Source organism: Ceratotherium simum, chromosome 3 (genome assembly GCF_057802395.1).
Source record: "Ceratotherium simum simum isolate JZ-2026a chromosome 3, ASM5780239v1, whole genome shotgun sequence".
Classification (NCBI taxonomy): domain Eukaryota; kingdom Metazoa; phylum Chordata; class Mammalia; order Perissodactyla; family Rhinocerotidae; genus Ceratotherium; species Ceratotherium simum.
The window spans coordinates 1,103,114-1,128,428 of NC_141902.1; the positions used below are offsets into that span (position 1 = coordinate 1,103,114).

At 44.1% G+C, this 25,315-nt stretch overlaps 1 long non-coding RNA gene across 2 annotated transcripts in view; it reads left to right on the forward strand.

Annotated features, from left to right (window-relative positions):
* The window catches only part of LOC147917386 (uncharacterized), a 54,738-nt gene that overhangs the window by 21,820 nt on the left and 7,603 nt on the right, over positions 1 to 25,315 (forward strand). The window contains exon 4 of one of the 2 annotated variants that reach the window (XR_015549495.1): positions 5,973 to 6,673. The exons of the other annotated variant lie outside the window; for it this stretch is intronic. This is a non-coding gene — a long non-coding RNA (uncharacterized LOC147917386). Of the gene's footprint in view, positions 1 to 5,972; positions 6,674 to 25,315 lie in introns of those variants that run through there. 2 annotated transcript variants of the gene reach the window in all.

Sequence of the window (25,315 nt, forward strand, 5' to 3'; positions counted from 1 at the left end):
CTTTCTCCTTCGTCCTACTTTTTTCTTCTTCCCTCCTCCCCTCCCCTGACCCCAAGCCTGAAGCAGTGGGTGTGGGGAGACACGACCATACCTGGAGATCGTTCTAGCTCCCGATTCTCTCCTCTTCCCCTCTAACCCACCCCGCCACCACCAGATGAGAGACCTGTGTGTCTGATACACTGGATCCCAGCACTGAGCAGTGAGCCGGCCGCGTGGACCCTCGAAGGATCCCTGCTCTGTGGGTCCCCCTGAGGGCGGCAGGGAGGGGCTGCAGGAGCCTGCAGGACACTCTGTGGTCTTCCTTCTGCCCACTCTGTCGTCTTATGACCCAGTTAGTCCAGAAAGTCAGCTGCAGTCGGGAGCTGCTGCTTTCAACACTGTCCCCTCCCCAGACCACCCCCCAGAGTCACTGGGAAGGTTAGAGAAGTGACTTGGTTAAGTCACCAGAAGCTGCTGTCAACAGCAGCAGATACTCTTCCACATGGTGACTTGCTCAGGTTTTCGTTTGTCCCCAGTCCTGGAAGCTCTTCCTCTCTGCCCTCCTTCTGTCTTACTTGCCGGGTCCAGAGCTCTCCCGTGCAGGGATTATTGTCAGCCTGGCGCTGGTTTTCAGAATCAGGTGTTCATCCTGTTTGTCAATTTAATGACCTGCTTTGGCTCGTTTTACAATTGGAACTCCCTCTGCCCCGTGGCCTAATTCAGTTTTCATTAACATGCCTTTTAACGAGGAACTTGGAGATTCGTTTCACCATGTCTTGGCTGCGTTCTATTTTGAATTGTAGGTTACCATTTTGCCCTACTTCAAACTCACGGTAACACCTGAATTTTGAGTTGCAGTTGAGCATATAAAAATACCGATTTGCTGTGGTATAGCTACCTACAATTATACTTTTAGTAAACAGTCGTTTATAGATTCCAGGTTCAGGAGGATTCTCTGCGTGGCTTTTTCACAATCCACAGTGATCTTCCTGTGCTCCTTATGATCAAAATAGTTCAGCGTCTGTAACTGGCTCTTTTATTTATGCCACTGGGGCTAACTTATCTAAATATGTAAACTTGTATCTTTAAATAATTATAGATAAAAAAATGAAATTCTGAGATAAGTCTTTTCTTTTAATGACCTAGTCCCTTAAAAGTTAAAAAAAAAATCAATTGAATACTTTCATTTCAATTTTCCTGCCCAGATCATCTGAAATAGACTATGGATTGGCATTAACCCACCATCTGAGGCAATTTGGTGGGGTTTTTTTTAGGTTAAAGGTTGCCTTCTGCAGGGGTAAGTTAATTGTCTAATGCAGCCGCTGGTATTGTCCAGCTGCAAAGCAGATGGTGCAGTGAGCAGAGGGCGGCTGTGGCGTCTGCCCCGTGGTTCCAGTGCCTACAGTCCACAGCCACCCTCTCTCTCTGCTAGGGGCTCAAAAACGTCCCCTTCCATCTCTGCCTCCCCAACAACCTCAATAGAGATCTGAAATAGAAACTATCTTTTTGTGTAATAAAAGAAAACAGAATGACCTCTACACGTAGTTGAAAAAATTTCCTTAAGTTGAGGGGGGAGGCCTGGCTTAGGAGTCACCTGAGGAACAGGTGTAGCCGCATGTTTGAGTGGTGGGCCACCTGCCAGGCTGCGGAACCTGCTGGGGACAGCTGGCTGCCTGACACCTCAGGGTGTCACTGATTAATACATCACATGAAATACGTGAACATGGCTGTAGGAAATGGTGCCCAGTGTGGTAAGAAGCTAAATTAAAAAGATAGATCTGTAACTTGTTTGTTCTGCCTGGTGTGGCCTAATGTGAGATTTAAAGTTTATCATTTTGGAAGTATAAGTAATAGCTTTCTGTTCGCTTTTACTGAGTAAAGCTATAAAGCCTGTTACTTTTTCTGTTATACCATGAAGATCCAATGACATTAATCTTTCAAAATGTAAAATATCCTCCTCCATAAAATATAATGCAGTCAAACAATATTCTACCCAAAAGCACATCTCCCAAAGATCAGATTATCTCCTTAGTAAAGATTCTTCCATCCTAACCCAGAATGTTGTAGAATTACCAGAATTCAGGATTCTGTTTCATGCATGTGGTATGTATCCGAGTGTACAACTTCGTCTTGACTTCTCTGTCTGTCTCCTGGAAAGTTGTTCCTGTGTTTGAGGAGAGCAGGTTGGAGCCATTCGCAGCCGTCACATAGCTTTTTGAAGTGTGTTATGTCGTGTAAGAGATCTGTCTCCTGCCCTTACATCTTTCAGACAGGCTGCCAAATTACTCGTGGCGCCCTCCATCTTGAAATGCAGTTGATAGACATGGAAGGAAACGCTTTACAACTACTGTGAAAATGTTATAATTGGGTTATACTTTTCCTTTCCAAAGGGAAAATACTATTTAGACGTAGGAAATAGGCTGGGGAATACAAACTGAGCAGTGGGAGCAGCTGGATCCGTAAGACAGTGACAGTCTTGGTGATTCTCAGTGAAGTTAGAAACCTCTTCTCCAGGAAGGAAGTGAATACGGAAACAGCACAATTTTCTGCGTGGCTGCGATTCCGGTGTGGGATCGCTCCAGTTCTCATAGGAATTATTATTCCTGTGGGTTGTAATGATGGCTGATAGTCCTGGAAACCAGATGCGTCATTGGTTACATTGTTGGTTTGTGAACATTTATTGCAAGTGCCATCTTAAGACTCAAGTCACAGTCTGGGGCTGTCCTTCTCCCTCTAGCAAAGAGCCCAGGGGCCGGGATGAGACCCCTGGGGTTCGGGCAAGTTGAGAAGGGTCATTTGCCATGTACTCAAATGCTCTGTGGGCTCCAGTCTGGTCAGTCTGAGCCTCAAGACAGGATCTGTGGGCCTTCGGAGAGCAGCAGTTGGGATGGAGAGAGAGGAGGGAAAAGAAGAAGGAGCAGGCAGCCTGGGCCATGCAGCCGCGGTCCCTGGGAAGAGCCCATCCTGCTGTTGGACCAATAGCGGGGAGCTCGTGCAGGCAGGCCCGAGGGGAGGCCCTTTATACAAAGTCTACAGAACGGATGTGGGCACATTACTGACTCCCCGTGTAAATCAAACCCAAACTCCCAAACTAAAGACCTGCTCCTCTCCATAAAGTGCTACAACCTGCCAGTGAATCAGTGCGCTCCCCGTGCAGCATCAGCCTATGGTGACACCAGCGTTCGAGATAGTGATTATCATTCAGAGGAAGTCAAATAGCATTTTAAGGATTTGTTAGCTGCTCCTTTGTTAGGTTACGTGATTCCACAGAAATTCTGGTTCACCCCGATGAAATGCAAGGATTATTAAAATTAGATAAACTAAAAATAGTTCTAAAAACAAAAAAATTAAGTTAAAAGATGTTGCATGCCTCTTACTAAGGAGAACAGAACTCTACGCTGTGTTCAAAGGAGGTATCTCTACAAAAGCAGGGGGAGATATAAAAACAGAAGCCTGAGCAGTGGTTCACCACCAGTTTTGTATTATTTGGATTGAGAACAAACTGTGCCACAACATCTATCGTTAGAAAAGAACATATCCTGCCCGAATTGGAGAATGGGTAAAAGTGATTTATGAGGTACTTTTGAAGAAAACATGCTTCTGGAAAACAAATGAGAGATAATCAATGAAACAGCTGTAAACGGTGACTATTAAAATCCAGGAACTGGACAGATATAAATTGAAACGTGAGCACAAGATGAATAAGTGAGATAACCTAAGGTCGGTACTCGTCTCGAGCTCTTTGCATTCGAATGACCATCACTAAATCAGTCACTGCTCTTTTATTTTTCCAACATACGTAAATTGTAGCTGGCAGTGACCTAAGCTGGAAGTTATCTTGTCTTGTCTGTATTCAATATATTTAAAAACAAACTATAATAATCTCAAAGAAAAATCACCCACTAGCACGAGGTCTCTTAGCCACCTAGAACCTTCAATTTAGAAACATGGAGTCATCTGAATTGATGTTTAAGGACATGGTAATTTTTGTTAACCTGGAAGCTGGATTCTGAGATCAAGGATGTGCCGTCTACTAGCAGTAACTTCTGGGGTAACACAAGAGGTGTGTCTGTCTGAGATTGCATCAGGTGTTCAACATAGGAAATGCAGAGCCCATCCCTGTTTTTTTGAGTTGGGCCCTAGTAATGCCTTCCCTGGGCAGAGTGGACATGTGCTTCTTCATCACTCCCCTCATCTTCTCCCGTCACAGCCTTTTCCCCTGCCACCACCAGCCCATGTGGCCGCTGGTGCAGCATGTGTTAACATGATATGAAGAGCAGCAAAGAGTAAGAAGGAGCTAGCTCCAGCAGGAGGTGGGGACCAGGCTGCTCTTTGCCACAGGATCTGCTTCTACTCTTGACCTGCCGTTGGCCTGGCTCCTTCTGGACAAGACTGGCTGGACCAGAGCAGCAGGTGGGCTCTGGGCCTCCCCGCCCTCTGCCTTGGGTGCTGGATGCTGGAGGTGTTCATTCCACACAGAGGTGCACATTGTTCCCACTGTCGTTTAGAGGTCTCCACTTCTCCCCACTTCCACTGAGAGGGGCCTGCTGAGCTCCAATATGATGAAAACCAGGGAGCACACACAGCAGCTGACTACCAGGATGCCTGCCATGCCCGGGAGTCCAGCATTTCTGGTTTGGGAAAAAAAAAAAAAGAACTCTGTGCAAAATTGTTTAGCCAAGAAAAATGAGTATTTCTTTCTCATTATGGAAAAAAAAAAGAGTGCTAGACTTCAAATATGGTAAATGCATGAACTGGCCCAATCATTAATTTTTCTTAAATGACAAAGTAAATTTATACAGATTAACCTAGTTTTTCATTGACACTTCTTTCTGTTTGGAATTTTCATAAAGAAGTGAAATTTATTTTATATTTTACATTTATAAATGCATTTTATTAAAGTTTTCAAAAGATCATAATACAAATGGTTACCATTTTCTATAGATACAATGTGTAATAAAAATAATATACAATAGTTTATTTCTGTACTTAAGTACTACAAAATAATAACAGTGACAGAGAGCAATTAAATTAATCAAGAGAAATATAAGTACGGTTATCATCCATTTATGAGATACTATGTAAGGTATTTACATACTGTTTTCAATCCAAGGGTGTGGGGAGAAATCTGGACTCACTTAAAGGTTTAATTTTCAAAAACAAAAATAAAGCAAACAAAAAAGGATAAAACAAAGATTAAATAAGATTTTACATATCAAAATTGAGTGAGATTATTTAAGAATTCCAGAGTCCCTGGTCACAGAAGCCAAGAATCAACCTTTCTACTACACTAATGTCTGAACGTATATATTTCTTCTTGAAGTATATGGAGGGACACCCCACAAAAATTTTATTTGTAGAGTCTCAAACAATTATCTGATGACAATTATCAACAGAATTGGTATACCTTAGAATTCAAGGTCTTTGGGGGAGAAGGAAAACTATATAATAGTTTATTGTGCCATTTAATGCCACCAAATTAGAAGGCTTTATTAAGGTTATATGCATGAAAGAGCTCTAACTTAGCAAATGGGAAGAAAGGATCCTGTATTTTATTCAGTAGATTATATTGCATGCTTTTTAAAACTTTTTCTTAAAATTCTGTGTTTTGGTTAATGAAAATAATACCTACACTGCGTATGTGTTGACAGAGTCTGTAGAGATCTATGAGCCACTTGAAACTTGGTTTTGAAAGCTTTATTAGGCTCACCCACTCTTCACCTCACGGGGACAATTACTGTGAGCTGCTGAGTTCTGTGTTCACCCACGTGCCGCTTTTACTGAGTCTTCTGATAGAATCAGTGTGGTATTTATTGTTAAGAGCAGTGTTCCCTCTGCAAATAACACATGAAGAACAGTCAGAAATTACTAGCCACAGGGGCGTATGGATTACAGATAGGATGCCTTGGAGATTAAAGCCTTCCATGGGGACTAAACTCCCAGGACACACAGCCACCGCTGCCATCTTTGTTTCCTTCTGTCTCTTCCCACAGGCTCTGCTTTGCCTCTGACAGGAGAGCCCAGCTTTGCCTCCTGTGGGATGTGGATGGGTAAGAAAAGTCCAGCAAGTTTCAAATGCATCAGAAAACTGAAAATGGTTGTGAATGTGGCCCCCATACATTGTCCTACAGCTTTGTTTTACTGAATTCTTGAAAGAAGCTGTGGAAAGAGGGATTCAGTGATTACTTGAAAAGTTCAAGCTAGACATACAAAGGATTTCATGGAGGCGAAGTTGATTAAACACAGGAACTGGATGTTGAACAAGGTCGTGAGATAGCTATCTAATAGGTCTTTTTTTAATATAACTTTTATTCAAAATGTGACTGTTGTATGACATGGTAGCAATTTGACTACAGGCAGAATGCTGGATAATGGGTTATCAGATCAAAAATGTTTTCTTCAGTGTCTATGACTATGTAAGAAATCTCTTTGATCTCTCTTTTCAAAAAGCCAGGGGCCAGCCCCGTGGCGTGGTGGTTAGGTTCATGCGCTCCGCTTTGGCGGCTCGGGATTCGCAGGTTCGAATCCCAGGCGCAGACCAATACACTACTCATCAAGCCATGCTGTGCAGCATCCCCCATACAAAATAGAGGAAGATGGGCACAGATGTTAGCTCAGAGCCAATCTTCTTCAGCAAAAAGGGGAACATTGGCAACAGATGTTAGCTCAGAGCCAATCTTCCTCACCAAAAAAAAAAAAAAAAACGAGTTTCAAAAGGCCAGTAAAACATGCTGGTGTTCATAAGAGACATTCTAAGCATAAGGCATTTGGACCCTGATGTACCTACATTTTTTACCCCAATTGACTGCTGGGATGAATGGAACAATGGATTTCTCAGACTGTTTTCCAAACATAAATGGTTCAAAAAGGAAAAAAAAAAAATCCCCTTTTTCCCACAAGCAAGAATATCTCGCATTCCTCAGACTTAAAATTATCCCAGTCTATTTTCAATTCATCTAATCCATTCATTTGCCAAAGGATTATTTCCTCATACACCATAAAGTATGGGAGGAATGGATGAATAATGAAGTGAAGATAACTAATATTATGCTCCATAATATCTATAGTAAGAATTATAAAAACCACAGATTTTAAATGCTGTGCGAGATAAATATTCCTTCTCTCTACTCTGTGTTCCAACACAGAGAAAGTTAAAGTTGTACAGCTAAGTTGCTGCTTGAATCGTGACTGGTGACATTTTTGAGGAGGAAATGCCAGACTGTTTTATGAAGATTTGGAATGCCAGAGGAACTAAGGGAGAATCAGCACCAAAGATGGAGGAGAGAGAAATCCCCGTCAGGAAGAGACTGTCGCCTTCATTCACCTCCTAGTTACTTCAGTCAGAAACGTCTTCCGTTGTGCACTGACTTCGTCATCCGGTTGTCACTGCTCTGGGACTGAACGCTCAGTCCCTCCTACTCCGCACACAGTCATCCGTGTGTTACTAACTCTCCTCCTGGCCTCCCTCCACCTGCCCACATTCAGCCCCAGGAAGGAATTCAAGGTGAGCACTGTTCCCGAGGAATTATCAGGTTCCAATCTGTTGCCTTCAGGTAAGTAAATAATGAAACCAGCCACCTAGATAGTCACATCTTGATCGTGTCAACACTAATATCCCGGGAGAACCATATTAACTTTGTCCTGGGATAGGATCTGATCTTTAAAATTGTCTTAACACAATATGCTGTGTGCCAACATCATCAGCTTTGGTGGTTTCTAGTCCATTCTCTCCTCAAGCCCAGCCATTTGGTATGTTTGTAGATTCAAAGATTCATGCACCATCTTGTGTAATCAAGACACTTCAGAGTATATCCTGTAACTCAACTGGAGACATAAACTGATGTTTCTCAAAGTATCTGTGGTGAAAGATGATTTTTCAAAATGTCTTCACTGTCACAGACCAATGGTTTTGTAAAATACAATGAAAATGAATTACTAGAAAATGATGCTGGATATCAGCAAAATCAAATTGCTGTAAAAAACGTTGAAGAGCTTCCTGTCGGTTTCTGTACATACCCGTCACAAACCAGCATCGGTTCATAGCCCTGTCTCGTATGGCACTGTTCTCAGACATTCCTGTTACTTTAGCTCAGTCTTTTGTCACGCGTGTGCATCATTGTCATGCCAAGAGTGGCGAGGTGGGGGGCAGACCACCTGGGCCCACGCAATGCGAAGTTGTGTTGTCTGTAGAGATTTTTTTTTTTTTTAATCCTACTTTGTCTTTTCTCTCTCTTTTTTTTTTTTTGTTGAGGAAGATTGGCCCTGAGCTAACATCTGTTGCTAATCTTCCTCTTTTGTTCTTTTCTATTTTCCAAAGAAGATATACAGATGGCCAACAGCCACATGAAAAGATGTTCAAAATCACTAACTATCAGGGAAATGCAAATCAAAACTACAATGAGATATCACCTCACGCCCGTCAGAATGGCTATAATTAACAAGACAGGAAACAACATGTGTTGGAGAGGTTGTGGAGAGAAGGGAACTCTCATACACTGCTGGTGGGAGTGCAAACTGGTGCAGCCACTATGGAAAACAGTATGGAGATTCCTCAAAAAATCAACGATAGAACTACCATATGATCCAGCTATTCCACTGTTGGGTATTTATCCAAAGAACTTGAAAACACCAATTTGCAAAGGTACATGCACCCCTGTGTTCATTGCAGCCTTATTCACGATAGCCAAGACTTGGAAGCAACCTAAGTGCCCATCAAGGGACGAATGGATAAAGAAGCTGTGGTATATATACACAATGGAATACTACTCAGCCATAAGAAACGATGAAATCCAGCCATTTGTGACAACATGGATGGACATTGAGGGTATAATGCAAAGTGAAATAAGTCAGAGGGAGAAGGTCAAATACCGTATGATTTCCTTCATTAAGTAGTAGATAATAACAACAATAAACAAACACATAGGGACAGAGATTGGATTGGTGGTTACCAGAGGGGAAGGGGGGAGGGAGGAGGGTGAAAGGGATAATTTGGTACATGTGTGTGGTGATGGGTTGTAATTAGTATTTTGGTGGTGAACATGATGTAGTCCATGCAGAAATAGAAGTACAATGATGTACACCTGAAATTTTTACAATGTTATAAACCAATGTTACTGCAATAAACAAAAAATTAAAAAAATAAATAAATAAAAAATAAATCCTACTTTGTCTTTTCTCTCTCTTTTTTTTTTTTGTTGAGGAAGATTGGCCCTGAGCTAACATCTGTTGCTAATCTTCCTCTTTTGTTCTTTTCTATTTTCTCCCCAAAGCCCCAGCACATAGTTGTGTAGCATAGTTGTAGAGTTGTAGCTCTTCTATGTGGGATGCTGCCACAGCATGGCTTGATGAGGGGTGAGTAGGTAGGTCCACACCCAGGATCTGAACCAGCGAACCCTGGGCCGCCGAAGCAGAACACGTGAACTTAATCACTGTGCCACCGGGCTGTCTGTAGAGAATTTTTAAACAATCATAAAACTGACCAGAAATCAGTCTGCTTTTTGTTATCATCATTCGTCATTCAGTCATTTACAATCCTAAACAACGTCAGTGATGAGATACTCCTCCCTGAAAGAAACACTCCTCTCCCCCCAGAAACCTTTTCCAGGCAGAACCTACTGTTTGCACTTGAGTCAGTTCTATTGCTATACCCTGCATGCCCTCTAGTTTCTCCACACTGTTATCAAATAGGATGGACCACTTTATTGAGAGTCTGACCAACTCAGAATATAAATTTCCTCAATATATCTCTCTTTTTAACAGTGTTTTTAACAATAGCACTGTTGTAACTAGTTAGTTACACGAGTTAGCACTAACTAGCACTATCGTAACTAGTTAGTAGTTGGCTTATGAGATAACTATACCCAGTCCTTTTTCTCCAGTGTTTAGGTCTGTCTTAAATTTCTATTGGGGGAGTTTTTTTCATTTCCCCTAAATATACCCTGGGATTCTTTTCCCTTCTGAAATCTACCCTTTGTTGAATTAGCCTTCCAGTTGGTCTAAGTCAATGTGAAAATTGTTTCTGCCTCCCAGGGTCTCAGGTTAGGTTGCCTAGAAGCAGAGCCTGCGATAGGGACCACGGCAGGGAGTGCTCTTCGGGAAAAACCTGTAGGGGTGAGGGGAGGGGAGGGAGCTGAGCAAGGCTGTGGTCTCAGGCAGTCTAGCCTTGGCCTGATCCACTGGTGTGTGTGTGTGTGTGTGTGTGTGTGTGTGTGTGTGTGTGTGTGTGTGTGTGTGTGTGTGTGTGTGTGTGTGTGTGGTGTGTGTGTGTGTGTAAGAGGGTGTTCTGCAGTGAAATCACAATGCAGGGGTGTCCTCCTGTAGCAAACTATCGTTGTTGTTCCCAGGAGGGGAGCATGTAACCTCCAGAGCATCCTAGCCATGGGACCTGGAGAAGGTAGACGATATGTGTGGGTCTGGGACAGGTCGCCTGGTGGAGGACCAGCAACATTTACCACAGTCCACGCAGTGCACGCTTGGATCCACTGGCTTCCCACATGGGTTCACCCCATCTAGATACCACTTCTCTAGGATTCTGGTTGGTCACAATTTCTGGGGAAGCTTATGAGAGGAAGGATAGAGGAGGAAAGTAGATTTCTGCTGTGGCAGCTGGTCCCAAGGCTGTAACTGACATTCATCATCACCCTCCTTTACCACTCGTTCTAGATCCCCCTCATCCTTTGCTGGTATTTGAACTAGTCTGAGTGGCTTTCTTGGTGGGGTGACCCAGACCCACAACACTGAGGGGTCTGGGCTCCTCCTTACTGTGCTTCTTAGTTGGTGGTGACTGTACTGCCCATTTACAGTTAAAGTCGGGTGTGGGGGAACCACAAGATGCCTCAGTAGATCGCTTGAGTGCCCGGTAAATCCCTCGCACCCCCACGTTGTATCAGGCTCGCCTCCCCACAGTGATCAGGGCCAAGGAGGTCTGGCACCCCTTTGTGCCTGCTTGTCTGCTGGCACAAGGAGCCCACAGTGACCAGGTGCACCCGTAAGTTTAGTGGGGATCTTGATGCGCCCCCGTTGCAAACATCCCCCTGTGTGAACCAGGATTCCTGGACCCATGGAGCCAAAGTTTCAAGAATGGGAAGCTGGGGTCCCCAGGGGGTCCCTGGTAATGATGGCGCCGGGCCACTCCCACTCCTGCCCATTGGCTCCCCAGCCCGTGTGGTCCACCTGATTGGGCATGGTACCATGAAAAATGGCTTTTGATGTGCCTCTGGAAGGACAGCACCCTTCCTCACAGATTGTCTTCCTCCGACCTGGCACGTCAGCACTGCCTTCACACGTCCTTCCCTTGGCTCTCTCAAGCTGGCAGCTCTGCGTGATGAGGTGTGAGGCAGGGCCAGTGGATCTCATGCTCGTGTGTCCTTTGCCACCGTCTTTGCCATGAGGGACTCACCTAGTCCAGGGTGGTGTTTTCAGGCTCCTGTGTCAGGATATCAGACAATCTGTGAGCCTTTGGATAGTGGTGCTGCTGTGGCCCTGTGTAGGAAGGCAGACCCGTTCCTGAATCGTGTATCAGTCCTGATCGGTAGGAATTGCTGACCTTTTCAGGGCAGGAGGATCTGATGAAATCACCTGCCAGCAGGTAGCTGATATCTCTCCTCAAGGGATGGTACCACATGGGAGGGTCAGTTTGGGATTCTGTTGCTGGAAGGTGAGACATTCAGAGACAGGCATGGCTTGATCTTCTGTTGCGCCCAGGCATGGTCTCCATCTCTGCATCTGTGGCTACTCTGTTCTTGAGGCCATTGGGTAAGCACTGGGGTGACCAATGACAGGCTGGCTGACATCCACCCACCGGCCACGTCATCCTGTGTGCTTGGTTCTTCAGAGCTGCTTCTACAGTGGATGCTCTGCTGGGCATTAATGTGCAATGTGAAGATCTCACACCCTGTTCCCACTCTAATAAGACTGTCCACTTTCCTCTTCCACAGAACATTTCTGTTCCCAGACCCTCTCGTGGGCTGAGCAAGGGTACATATATACACACATTTTTGTATATGTTTTTTATATACATTAAAATTCGTGAGTTCACACCCATCTCTCTAATTCCAGTCCAACATCCTGGCACTCCTTCAAGCTTTCTCCCTTTCCATGTTTGTAACTCACTTCTCCAACAGTGAGAAGCCTGGCTCCATTATCCTTAATAAATTTACTTATGGGAGATTTACAGATTCATTCTATGTAACCTCACATTGCTGTTGTTGCCCCCCTACTTTGTGGATGCACTCCTCAGCCCACTTGGGCTCCAATACCCAACCCTGGTTCCTCCTTACAAATGGATGCTCCCTCATTCTGCTGAGGCTCTGACACCTCAGGCCAGGCTGCCTCCTGCATGGATGTCTTCCTCACCTGTTCATACTTTGACACCACTCATAGGGAGGGAGAGGCCTCACACAGTCCCTGAGCATGAACCACGTGGTCCAAACCACCTTTATCAGAGCTCAACAATGGGGACAATGGCCCAGATAGTGAGATAGTATCACCTGGTGTTTTCACCTTTGTTATTTTTTTCTTTAGCGCATAGCTCTCTCTAGAATAACTCATGAAGGGGACGGGGCAAGAGGAAAGGGTGATTGGCAGGGCAGAATTTGAGAATTCCAATACCATCAGCTCTCATGTTTCTAAAATTAAGCCCAGTAAGATGTAAAGGTAAAAATGGAAAAATATAGAATTGTCATTGTTGTGTGCCAGTATATGAGACATGTTAAATTCTCTTTATGGTAACAGATACTCCTTGAGTACTTATCTAAACATTCAAGTAAACACATCACACACCAGGTAGTCACATACACATCACAAAGCCATGTGTGATGGATAAGAACCACCTGTAGTAACAGCTTTTTAATTTCCATTCCACAACGTAACACCGTAATAATTGCACTCTTAGTTGTACTATTCCACATAATCCTGGAAATACTTCAGTTTCAAGAGAAAAGGGCAAGGGAAAACTTTCTCAAATGAAGTACTTCTTGCCGTAATAATTGTGTTTTCAGCATAAATGATGAGATTATGCCGATATCTCCCTGGCTTTTTTTTTTTTTAAAGATTTTATTTATTTTATTTTTCCCCCCAAAGCCCCAGTGGATAGTTGTGTGTCGTAGCTGCACATCCTTCTAGTTGCTGTATGTGGGACTCGGCCTCAGGATGAACAGAGAAGTGGTGCCTCGATGCGCACCCGGGATCCGAACCCGGGCCACCAGCATCGCAGCGCGCGCACTTAACCACCAAGCCACAGGGCCGGCCCTCCCTGGCTTTAAGAGCTGGAAATGGAAATTGAACTGCAGTTACTGCTGGGAGACCTGTCACGTAATAAAAGCAAGAGCAAATTTGAAGTGGGTTAAGGCTAGGGTCGCCAAATAAAACACAGGCTGTCCAGTTAAATTGAATTTCAGATAAGCAATGAATGCTTTTAGCACAAGTGTGCCCCAGACATTATGTGGGACATACTTATACTAAAAATTATTTGCTGTTTATCCAAAATTCAAATTTAACAGAGTGTCCTGTATTTTTATCTGCCAAATCTGGCAATCCTAGATAAGAAGAGAAGCCAAGAAAGTTCTCATCTGTTTGTTTTTCTAAAGCTATGGAACAATCCCAACCACTTTATCCAATAAAGAGATTATAAACCAGACAAAAACAACTGGTGCTAACTGGGAGTTTTTCCAGATGTTACGAGAATGGCCACACGGATCAAAATGAAAGAAACAGACTAGGGGAGTGTCCCAACCCTAGGAGAAATAGAGGAGGAGACAAACCAAGAAGACAGAAGAGAGAAGAAAATGCAAGGAAGAGTAAAGAGAACAAGAAAGGACGAGGACAGAAAGAGAGAGACACTCACAGGAAAAGGAAGATGGAGCCACACAGGGGAGGACGCAGCCATCTTCACCAGCTCAGCAGAAGCAGAGTGGAGCCAGAGCCCTCCGGAAGTGAGCCACAGGGCCATTCATCTCCAGCTCCAATGCAGAGATACCACCCATCTCAAAAATCATGATCAGGTGCTTATCAGATCAAGAATCTAGCTAACCTAGTGTCCCAGCCCCAAAATGGAGTAGCTGGACAGGCATTTATACCTGTGCCCTATAGTCAAGCCATAGGCCCAGAGTGGTTTCTTATTGTGAAAAAACCTTCTGTAGCCTGTGAAAAGCCTCCCTGTATCCACTTTCTCCAAAATGAGCCTCTCTAACTATGTAACAAACATCTCTTCTTTTTCATGGTTTAGGAAATTATTGCAATAAAATGTACTGGAATAAAGTCATAATAACATCCCAAAAGATCCTACCAATAAATCAGATATTTTGACACTACATACCACAAATAATATCCTAGAACTTCAGTTTCCTCTGTCGCAGAAGCATTAACATCCCATTTATCTTGTAATAGCAGCAACAGGCAAGGATATAACTCTGGCTGCAGAGGTTAAACAAATGAGGAAAACGAAGAATATCACAGAAACTTTAGAACACATGTGACCCAAATATTTCCCCTAACAGATAAAGAGACTAGCCACTAGGTCAACATCTTATGTAAGTCGAATTTTAAGAGGGTTAGGTCAGTTAGGAAATGGAGTAGCAGACCCTCTGGGTGTCCTGCCCATGCTCCCGTCCTTAGCGGCTTACTCAGCACGACCTCCAGCCACCAGCACCTCCTCTTCCCGTCGATGGCTGCCTCCCTTGCTTCTCTGTTTCTTCCCTCTCTGATCCCGGCTCTTTTCACCTCCCACATCAGCCGCTTGCACTGGACTCACGGTCTGCTGCTGGGGACCCAGGCCAAGGCAATCAGATGTCTAGAAGTTTGCTGTATCTCCAAATCTCTGGTCAATTATTAGAATGCATTTGGCTAATAAATCTCATTTTATTATACTTTGGTAATATAGTATTGTGCATAACAACAATAACTGCTATTTCTATCACTTAATGTTTTCAAAGAACGTTTATATATGTTATGCTAATTCAGTGTTCTTTCATTCACTTACGTTTTCTCTTTTAGATGAGTTTGGGAGTTAGTAAAGTATCAACACGGAAAGTGAAACTTTGCTATCGGTAGATGGCTATCACTAGGCCCTGAGGATCAACAAGGAAAACATAACTGCCTAAAAAAAAGGTGAGATGAGGCAGACCTAGAAGAGACTGAAATCCATTTAAAGGCTCTGGCATCATTTAAGTTGCTAGTTATTTCTTACAGCAGCCACATGGGCTGGGTTACCTTTGTCTGCGTCCTGCTAAATAGTGCTAAAAACTCTAGAATCAGAAAGTTCTGAGGTTTCTTTGAATTCTAAAACTTTGTTGTTAAGTAGCCACAGGAAAGTCATCTCGGTATGTCAAGCACTCCACTTCTCAGGCAAGAAAGGATTTAGGGAAGTTAGGAAGGAAAAGACACTTTATTCAAGTTCCCATGGGGTAGACAGTTAATATATTTTTGGCTGCCCTACTCCTTAGAATACTCTTCCTATTTTGGGAAATTCTCCATCTTTTGAGTCCTGTCCTTCCCTTGACAGAAGCCAGAAACTCTTTCCTGCCTCCCGTGAACTAGGTACCAGCCTGTGATATAGGCCACCCCAGTCAGACAGTCGTGCAGCCCCTCAGTTCAGAGACGGTGACCCACCGAGGCTGGTGAGACACAGATTCACTCTGGGGAAAGTTATGCATGGACATGGGCTTCCGGAGGCCCCGGGGCCAAGGCTCAGCCACATGCTGCAGTTTGCTTTCTGGTACAGCAGTGAGTGTGGAGTTCCCTGCATCTGGTGCCTCCATAGGACCATCCTGTGGCAAGATTTGCACTTCCTCTGGCTGTATAACGTGCAAAGCTGATTCTCTGTCCTGGAAGCATCTGTGTGCTGCCAAAATCATTTGCTGCCATTTCCTTTCTGCTTAAACCAGCCAGAGTGTGCAACTGAGAACTGACATACCCTTTATATGCGAAGCTACTATGGAGGAAATCTAAAAATGAATGGGATCTTGTCCTCAAGGAGCTATTATAACACAGTGGAGAGAAAAAAAGTAAATGACTACAATGTCCAGTAGCCTCTGAGGGGGCAGAAGAGTGTTGTACGCAAGAGTGAACCCTTGGAGCCGTCCTACCTGGGGTTCAAATCCTGGCCCCACCACTGTTTTAACTTTGTTTCCTTGGACAAGTTACTTAACTTCTCTGTGCCTCAGTTTTTAAATCTGTAAAATGGGGATAATAATATATCTTATAGGTTTTATGGTGGAGAGTCCTGATTATCTCCCCACATCCATTGTCTCCTTTCTGGGCACATGGCTGGTCAGCTCAAGATTACATTTCAGCCTCCATCAGAACTAACTCAGTGCAGCCATGTGACTAAGCTTAACCACTGAGGTGAGAGCAGGAGCGTTGTGTACGGCCCTGGCTCTGCTTGGTTAAAAGGAAATTCCTTATCCTGGACAAACACTCTTTCTTCCCTCTCCTCCCAGCTGTTTGAAAGTGGTGTTCATGGGTGATGCATGGTGATGGGGAAGCTTAACCCGGAGGATGGCAGAGCCGTCCTGCTAGCCTGGGGCGTGGTGATCGTGGAGCAGAGCCACGGTCTGGCTCTGCCTTGATCTACCGTGATATACAGTGACCTACTGTCACTGCCTTGTTGTGAGAGAAACTGCTGTCTGTTCGTCACGGCCCAGGTAGGTTAAGCAGCTGACCCAAGGCTACACTGAAAGTGCCAGAATTGGGGTTTAAACCCAGGCCTGTCGGCCACAGAACTCTACGTGAGTTTCAAAATACAAATGTCTTTGTTATTTAAACGTTTCAACTCATATAAAACTAACGCCGCCCTAATCAGTAATATCATCCTTGAGAATTGACAACTGTTAGGTTCCCTTGAAGGTCAGGAGAGTCCTTTCCACCCCAGGCTTCCTTATCCCATATAAAACTGAAATGAGCCGTCAGGGAACAGGAGGCGTGTGGCACGGCCTCCAGAGCTGGCGCTCCGGAGGTGATCACGGAGAGCAAGTCTGTGTCTCAGTGACAAGGCCGTCTGTGGGGTCCGCCCAGGAGGGAGAAAGTGAGAGCAAGGGGACCAACGGGCTGGCTGTCTGTCCGTCCGGGGGCAGAAGGAACAGGTGAGGCACAGGGAAGACGGGGAGACAGCAGTCACAGCAGGCAACTGCACACCCAGCACAGACTCTCTCAACCTTCGCCTCAATGGAATGTACAGATTTATTTTTTCCTTCTATTTTAATAGTCACTGAGACCTCCACGTCACCTCCTTGGGAGGTCATTTCTTTTATGTTAACAGTTCATATCGTTTCACTATATTCTGCCTGCACAGGATCTAGTCATTTAATGGTTCATTTGCTCAGATTGACTATTTAATACCTATACAGGCAGCTGCTCCAGGCTTGATTGCATATGGATCTAAGATGACTTTTGATTGACAGCTCTGCTGTTCAACAATAGTGGGGGACCTCTAGGGTTGCAAGGGAGGGGCAGGAGAGCACCCACTATACGTTTGACATTTTAAACATATAATTTTCTTTACTTCTACCAACTCATGACATTTTATTGTCCCAGTTTTTAGAGATGAGAAATTTAAAGAGGTTATATAACTTATCCAAGATCACAAATTTAGCAAGTGGAGGAACTGGTGTTCAAGGTGACGCCCATGACTCTGAAGTCTGTCCCTCATCACTCTACCTGTGCATACGCCCCTAAGGATGCTGCCCTTAGACTGAACCGAGTTTCCTCTATAAAGTGGGCGTGATAAAGGTCCTTCCCTCATGTACCTGGGTAAAATGAAACAATGTATGTCCCTAGCACAGTGCCTGGCACACAGTAGGTGTTGAATGTGCTTGGAACACATATGAATTTTCTGCACGCAACCATGAAATGCTACAGTTTTAACGGCATGTCATTTTGCACTGAAGCCAGAGATCTGTGAACCTGGCTGATCTGTCAGCTCGGGAGCCTCCCTGAGCAGGGAGTGGACCCTTGGACCAATGGCTCCATTTTGGTAGTAAGCGAAGAATTATCATATTAAGACAAAAAAATAATGTGGCAACTGACTTTTCTTGGTTGCTCCAGAAGGTAAACAAAAGCAAATAAGTGAAAGTTACAGAAAAGCAGACTCCAACACCATTTAGAGGGAGAAGTCCAGTTGTCAGCCATTTCCTAAGGAAGTAGCAGTCACTGAATGTGCCCAAGCTGACTGGGGACCACCTGACAAAGGTGGCATGTGACCGTGTCCTGTACTGGGCATGACACCAACGGCAATGTTCTGATCCAGTCTCTTAGCCGAGTTTTTATGGCTGTTTTGTAGGTTGGGGAGAAGAGTTCTCTTTCCTTCCTGGGTAATTTCAGGACATCCCAGCCTTGAAATTTATATGAATTATGCTTGATTGAAGACTGTTTTCTTCTTCCAAGCCACTTTTCCCATTTGTCTCTCCCCGCACCTTTTGAGGGAGGCACCCTGTTGAGCATCTGCTCCTGGATTCATGTCCTGTCCTCCAGCTATGAAGAACACCCCCGTTCCTGTGGGGGCGGAGGCTTGGCTCTCCTTTGAGAAATTCCCTTCTGTGCTGCACTAATCACACCCTCAGTACATTTTACATCTTATTTTTAGGAGCAAAGTATAAAGAATCCTAGCACCAGTTTCCGTGGCAACCCGCATCGCCCCCTTGCTTGTCCAGCTGTGCAGAATGAAACTCCACGAGAGGCCATTTCACATCCTGTAGAGGGGAGCCACACTGAAGGTGCTTTTATATGAAGGTTTTCTTCTAAGTTAACGGGAACCAGCCGGGAATCGGGTTGGGAGGTGGTGAGAGAAACAGCCTTGACTTAGAACTGGAACTGTTATGAGTCCCGGGCGTTCACAGGCTGCCCTAGGTGCCCTGATATTTTCCCACAGGGCATCATTTTAGACACAAAAATAGCATTTAGACCAGTGAAAACTAGGTTTGGATATTTATATCAGAGGAGTTTGTTGATAAGTTCCCCTTCCGCCTCCTCCCCTTGTGGGGTCTTCCTGCCTAACCTTCCAGGCTGGACTAGATTACACACTGACAGGCTTTCTGTGTTCATCTTAAGTAGCTCTTTCAAGCCAACTATCTCGGATCCTGGAGGGTTTCACCAAACCCTCCCCCCCGGACACAGTCAGAACAGCAGAGTCTCCTGGGCCAGGCCTGGGCAGGCCGGCAAAAGCAGCGCCAGGATTGGGGGACACCAAAGGACCACCGGTCCAGAGTAATCTCCCCTAAGGCCGTGTCGTGTCCCGGATTGTCGTAATAACCACTGCTTTGTGCTAAGTCGTTGGTTTCCATATGATTCTGGGAAATAGCAAACACGCTTTTAGGAGGAATAACATTGTATAATCAAATTTATATTTTATATTGTGCTCATAATAAAAAAGACATTTCTCCTAAGACCATTGGTATAGAGACCACAGAAAGGAATAAATAAATATGAATAAATAAATATGCCTAGACTATGCTTACACATCGATTCAGCTCCAGGTTTCCTGACGCCAGTCAAATGACCTTTTTATTACAATTCGTTATACGATTATCACCTGTTAAAAGAAAAGACACCAGTTTGTCAGGAGAGAGAGAGTTTTCTGATACTAAATTCTTGAAGGGACTTTTGAATGTAAGAAAGAGGAATGAACTTTTTTCAACAGTAATTTAGGAAAAGATGCAAAATCATTTTCCCTGTGGCCATTTAGTATATTGACCTTTGATAAAATTTGAGGTTATAACCTCAAAATAAAACTCCATAAAGCCACCAATGTTATACCTTAAACATTTAAGAGGCACAAATACGTTAACTCGATGCACATGAGCAGCTTAGCAACAGGAACGTTTGCAAGAGAGGGGCTCTAAGGGAATGTGATGTGAAAAGATGGATTTTGACAGGAACGAGTGGCAGTGAAAGCCATCTGTAGGGTCAGGTGAAATGTCGTGGGAGTGAGGCTTGCCATTGGGCATGGGAAGCTGTTCATACTAAAGAAGGAAGATGGACCACTAGGCAGAGGAGAGAGGATGGGCGGAGGAGGTGAGAGGGTCAAAGGTGAACCACACCTGCCTGCGGTGTCGCCGGGGGCCGTCCCCAAAACAGGCAACTTTGATGACACAATTTGACAGTTGCTAGCAGAGGGACAGCCATAATATCTCAAATGATTTTCATTTGGTTCTATTAAGCGTAAAGCACATTTGTTGTGGGTGAACTATGACTCTGAAAGTGGTCAATGAAAACTGAACCTCAAAATTGCACCTCTAAGAGGAAAATTTGTCCCAAAGCTTCCTGATTAACCTTCCTTCCTTTCATGGAAGTTTGAAAATAGCATCTTTGGGGTTTTTTGTTTGTTTGTTTGTCCCAGAAAGCCATTAGTAATCTAGAAACAAATAAGCTAAAACTCTAAGGCATTTGAGAAGTGGGCTCAAGTCCCCCCATACTGCAGCGTTGTGATTTTTCATTAGTGTATTATTCAAGCGGTATGTGTTAGCTGCCAGAAAATGTTAGAACTGGTTTCAAAAAATATAGCACAAATTAAATACTGACTTTAAGGAAAGTGGAATTAATTTTTTTAACTCAGACTAAATTTTCCCTTTACCCCTAAATTTTGGTAATGCTAAAATATCAGCAAAACAGAGTTAGCTTAAAACAGCAGGAGACTCTTATTTTCTGTCCCCTCACTTTTAAAGACGGTCAATTCTGAGAGCAGAAATGGACCACGATTTGTAGGGTCCACTCCCACATATGTATTGTAACGGCTGTAGAACTAGATCTGACGACCAACAGTGGTGCACTGTTGTGCGTATTTGTCTGTGTGTGTGAGTTAGGGGACAATGGTAGGAGGAGAAAGAAGTGGGGTTTATCCTTGAGTTTTTTTCTTTCCATTAGATGTAAATGCATCAAAGGCAGGAGACACAGTTTATCCATCTTGGCATCCTCAGTACCTAACACAATACCTTATATACAGGTGACACTTAGGACATATTTATTGTATGAACTGATAATAATACCAGTTCTTCAAAGCATAACCTCCAACATCCCAGAAAAATTCGCGCTGGCACTGGATTCGATGAGCGTTACTCTGTCGCAGCTTTGGAAGACTCGCAGTTCTAAGGAAACATGAGAGGGAAGTCAGAGCACCATCTCTGCATCTCCATGCCCCTCGCCGTGCCTGCCCCAGCAGCTGCTCAGCTCATGTCAGCCTCCTCTTATTTGGCTCTGTAGATAACTGGGGCATTTGTGGAATCTTTTCTGGCAGAAGTGGTTGAGGCTGGGGAGAAGCCGTCATAAGAGGTGCTGCGTGAGGAGGAAGTCTTGTCCAGTGCCCTGAGGGAGGGCGTGACCAAGACTGGAGCGAGTGACAGAACGCTGGGGCGCTCCTCAGGCAGCCTCACAACAGAATAAGCCCAGAGAAGCTCAAGGCTGGAGGCCTCCTCACTATTTCTCGGGCCCTTGGGTAACCCCAGAGGGTGAGTGTCTCCTATACCCATCACTGGAGTCATGGCTCCTTCTTGGCATTTCTCCAGTGGTAAGATCCATAGGAAACTTAAGCATATAATTTTTTATTAAATGTAGGGAATGGTAGGGTGGACAGAAGTTACTAATTAGGTAATTTCCCAGCACTCGATCCCATTGATTGAACTTGGCTCTGTTCTTTGGTAGAACTGACTGTCGTGTCACTTCTGCCCCTCCTGTAGCCACCTTTCCCTGAGAATAATTCACCAAGGGCCCTCTGGGTCCCTGCAGAGGCGAGGCTGGCTCTCTCCCAGTCTCTCTCTTTTCACCTGAAATGATTACTGGGTCTCTTAGTCAGCTTCCCAACAGCTACGTGGATTTGCACACAGAACCTCTTGAAAGTAAAGTTCTTCCTTCCTTTCCCGGGAAAATTCTACCCACACCTGGTCCCTTCTTTGTTGCTCCTCTGAAATTCTCTTATTCTTTATCTAAACGCCCCAAATTTCCTAACAACTCCGGCTTGACTCGGAGTTGACTTACCTGACGAATGCTAACACATTTGGTGGAGGACTTTAGCCCACTCACGTTTATTTTAACCACCAATATATTTAGTCATGCTTCTCACTTTTAATTTTAATTCTATTTTCCATGGTTTCCTATTTGCTGCTGTTTCTCCCTCTTTCCTGACGTGTACTGGATGACCAGGGTTTCTTTTTCTTTCTCTCTATAGCAGGCACACTTTTTCTGTTATGGCCAGGCAAGAAATATTTTAGGCTCTGTGGGCCACACGGTCTCTGTCACAGCTCCTCAGTTCTGACGTTACAGTGTGGAAGGAGCCAGAGACGGCACAGAGATGGATGAACGTTGCTGTGTTTCAATAAAACTTGATTGACAAAACAAGCAGCAGCCAGAGTCAGCCTGTGGCCGTGATTTACCAACCCTCGTTGTACAGGATTAGAAGTTCTGCATCCTTCCTTTTTAACAAACATACCTTGTATTAATAGAATATGCCTTCGACTTCTATGACAGGTGATCTAAACACTGTGACTTGAATAAGACAGTTGATTTCTCTAATTGTATGTGAGCAGTCAGGAGCTGCTCTGACGACACCACAGCCTCAGGACCCAGGATTGTGTCTTACTGGTCCTCTTCACTGATGTGTTGCCGTCATCTGTACTGCCATCTTCATCCACATTTCAGCCCAAGGAGAGGGGGAGCGGGTGCCCCTTCCTTTTCTGTCCTGTGACCAGAGAAGATGGGAGGGTAGACACTGGGGGCATCTAGCAGTCTCTGCTACAACTAAAACTTTGATTTTCTGATTTGCTTCAAGGATTAGTTAAAATCTATAATCCCTCAACCAATCAAAACGAAACCTTTAGCACATATTTATTTAGCACATTTAAAATCCAGTTATGTTTTTACTGCTTTTCGGTGCTGCACACCCCTAGTTAATAGATGTGACTGCTGTGTTGATGGTCGTTTTCTAAGATCTGACCTCCAAACGTTCAGGACAATTATTCTACATCTCTCTCTCCTAAAGCTTTAATATTTCTGCTTAGAAAGACCCGGGTTTAATGACTAATTTACATAGAGTTCCGTGTGTAGCGATGGACCACACGAGATGGAGTATCTGCTTTAAGGTGATGTGACGCTGGTAGGGATCAGCCTTCCGCAGACACCACATCGGTGCATTAACTCCCCGCTGTCCTAGCTGCTCTGAGAGCCTCAGGCATCACCCCCTTTGTGCATAACTTTCTGTTCACATGTGTGGGTGTCTGACAGTTTGTTTACATGCACACTGGGAAGAAAAGCCAAAATTATTTGGCTTGGCGTCATAAACTGCCTCTATTTTTGTTGTCTGCGTGCTCTGATTCAGTGCATTTTAATGAGTTTTTAACAATGCATGGATTTGAGTCAGAGGAACTGAGGAAAGGCTGGATGACACGCACTTATTATGGGGTATCAAGGGATGAGACAGCATCTGTTGTTTGCCATTCCAACAAGCCTTAAATTAATGCCCTTTCTCCTTTGGAACTGAATCGTTCTTATAGCGGGTGGGCACAAGCAATTTGGCATAATTTGGTGTTTTTCTTTAAGATGTTTTAACTCTGAAGTCCTGCTTGAGTTAATCTCCAAGTTCTGTCTCACCCAGATTTTATCAGCTTTCTTTGGGGTCCGGGCTTTGGAAGGCTTCTTCCCTACATGGCCGTTAGACATTTGTGGTTCACTGTGTGGGGAGGTATCTTGACCCAAGAAAAGGCAGACCAGAAACGCAAGACTGTTCTCTTTAGGTGCTGAAACAATCCCTTTTTCTGCACGCTATCCTGCTGCTCTCTGGCTTACAACATTGAACCAACAATGAAACAAACTAAAATCTAAAAGCATTGGCTTATATTAATTTTTTTCTTAAGTGAAAATATAATTTAGTCTCTCTGATTGAAGTCTCACTGAGTAGCCTCTATATCAGGGACAAACCAGTATATGTAAGCTGCCTGCAGTTTCTTCCTGCTGCTGGAGGTAGAGTTTGAATTTTAAGTTGCTAAAACTGAAAAACTGCTATCTGGGGGCCCAGAACCAATTTCTGTGTGTTAAAGTGGAAACTGAACTCTGTTCTGTGGGCAAGCCTTGGTGAGGTTTTGCATTGCAGATAGATGTAAAGCAAATAACTCCACATTAATTTTGGGATAGCCCTGAACCACTGAAATAGTACAAGCACAGATGCCTCAGACTGAGAGGTTTTTATTTAGTTTAGAAATAGGAACTAGAAATGTCTTTAGCAAGACTGTGTCCTTGCAGAAAAATGTCTTTTTTCTAAATATATATTTGAACTGTGTCCCCCAAGGGTAGTTGTTAGGACTGAATAACCTACCATTTGGTTAACATGTTGCCCATTAATTACGTGATTGCCTTGTAGTGAGGGGTGGGCATCAGACCACACTGAGTTTCCCCGTCAGTCATACTGGGGTGGGAAAAAGAAAAATAGGCTTTGGAATGATGGAAGGAGAACTCTGTCTGAATGGCTGAGAGGGGTGGGAAACTAGGCTCTTAGGAGAAAGAACATGGGATGTGCTATTTGTGGGACATAAGCAGGTGTCTGTAAATAGTGACAGATCAGGAGAAGTGACCTGTGGGGCCTCTGTGAAGGCGCATGGTCCATGGGCCCTACGTAGCTCTTTTAGCCCAGAATTTACTAAATGTACTCAAATAAGGAACTCCTCTGTTGCATAACACTTTTTAATATGCCACAGAATACTTTTCTGAAGACTACACCATGGGAAATGGTGTTAGCCAGACTTCCCCTAGCACGCATCGGGATCACCTGCATGGCTTGTTGGAACTCAGATCGCTCGCACCACTCCCACAGTTTCAGATTCAGTAGGTCTGGGGTGGGCCTGAGGATTTGCATTTCTAACAAGTTCCAGGGTGCGGGCTGGTACTGCCAGGACCAGGAACCACACTTTGAGAATGAATCACAAACTGAAATAGTCTGGTCCCTCATTTCTCTTCCTAGAGTAACACAAATCAAATCGAGAAGTACAGTCATTGAAATAAAGGCCATATATGACAACCCCACAGCTAACATCGTACTCAATGGTGAAAGACTGAAAGCTTTTCCTCTAAGATCAGGAACAAGGCAAGGATGCCCACTCTTGCCACTTCTATTCAACATAATACTGGAAGTCCTAGCCAGAGCAATTAGACAAGAAAAAGAAATAAAAGACATCCAAATCAGAAAGGAAGAAGTAAAATTGTCCCTGTTTGCAGATGATATGATCTTATATATAGAAAATCCTAAAGACTCCACAAGAAAACTGTTAGAATAATAAACTAATTCAGTAAAATTGCAGGATACAAAATCAACATACAAAATTCAGTTGTGTTTCCATACACTACCAACAAACAATCTGAAAAGGAA